We start from the raw sequence: 1,799 nt of genomic DNA on the forward strand, positions 1-1,799 counted from the left end.
TATATATATATCTTTAATGCTTTATTTCAAAAAGATTAGTTTTGTTTGTGTGTGTCTCTATATTTCTTGTGCTTTTTGGCTTGTTTTTTTTTCCCCTGGGTTTTTTTTTTCTGTTTTCTGTAGCAACTAGTTTTATGTCAACTTGACATAAGTTAGACTTATCTGAAAGGAGGGAACCTCAATTGTTGGGAGCCACCTTTTTGGGGTGACTTCTGCTGTGATCCTAGCCACGGTGGGTTCGCACATTCCAGGGTAGGGGCCTGAGGATTAGAACTGTTAGGGTAGGAGGAACAGAGATAAGGAAGAATCACAGAGACATAGGAAAATCTCGGGAGGGCAACTCAGTGAACACTGAATGCTGAGTCCCGAGTTTGTCCATACACGTTTATACCCCAATACAAAAGGGGGAAAAGGCAAAGCATTGCTTTAATATGACACAAAGGACAACTAGATCAGGACACACACACACACACACAATACACTTTACAATAGTAAAGCAATGGGCTGCATCTCTTCCTTGAGGAGCCTGTACCCACACTAAGCACCCCTTTTTCTCCCTAACACTCATACATAAGCCTATATTAAAGTATCAGTAAAATCTCCAACTCTGCTTCATAAACCAGCTAGTTTTGAAATAGTTTCAGAGTTGAAGCCACAAGTCCTGACTTGGCCTGCTTCTAGGAGATTCTAAAACTCCTCAAGTTGATGAGGGTGACAGTGCCTCTTTTCCCCGTACCCCGAAGCACTGACAGAATTTTCCAACGTCACATCACTAGTCAGAAGTAAGCAAGACTTCACACTCAGGCAGCTTGGCCCTCCTGGAGCCTTTTTTCTGAGTACAAGCGGTCGCCATGACCTGAAGAAAAGAACAAGTAGCTCTCCATAGTTACCAGAGAGTTGGAGAGCTGCTCCACTGTCCCCTGGGACTTAATTGACCTTTGAAGACAGGAGGGAAAACATTGCCTCCTTTTCTCAGTCTCTTTGAGCATATCAGTACTGGCATTTAAAATATGATGTTCACCTAGAAAATTAACCATACCCATCTGGTGCTTTTGTTTTATTTATTGACACAGAGTTTCTCTGTGTAACAGCTCTAGCTGTCCTGGAACTAGCTCTGTAGACCAGGATGACCTCAAACTCAGAGATCCTCGCATCCTCTGCATCTGAGATTAAAGGCGGGCACCACCACTGCCTGGCCATATGTGCTACTTTTAATAACTACTGTGTAATAGTTAGTAGAGTTGGGGCCAAACCTAAACACTTTTTAATTTTTTTTATTATATTTTCGAGACAGGGTTTCTCTGTAGCTTTGGAGCCTGTCCTGAAACTCACTTTGTAGACCAGGCTGGCCTCGAACTCACAGAGATCCGCCTGCCTCTGCCTCCCAAGTGCTAGGATTAAAGGCGTGCGCCATCACTGCCCGGCATGTTTTGCCTTTATTTATGTGTATGCACCATGTCCATGCCTAGTGCCTGTGGAGGTCAGAAGAATATGTTGTATTCCCTGGAACTGGAGTTACAGACAGTTGTGAGCAGCCATGTGGGTGCTGGAATCAAACCTGGGTCCTCTGGAAGAGCAGCCAGTGCTTTTAACAGTCAAGCCATATCTCCAACCCCTCATTCCCCAACACTTTTAAATAAACTGATTAGAGATGCATTTTTTTTTTGTTTTGGTTTTTCGAGACAGGGTTTCTCTGTGACTTTGGAGCCTGTCCTGGAACTAGCTCTGTAGACCAGGCTGGTCTCGAACTCACAGAGATCCGCCTGCCTCTGCCTCCCGAGTGCTGGGATTAAAGGCGT

Source organism: Microtus ochrogaster, chromosome X (genome assembly GCF_000317375.1).
Source record: "Microtus ochrogaster isolate Prairie Vole_2 chromosome X, MicOch1.0, whole genome shotgun sequence".
NCBI classification, from domain to species: domain Eukaryota; kingdom Metazoa; phylum Chordata; class Mammalia; order Rodentia; family Cricetidae; genus Microtus; species Microtus ochrogaster.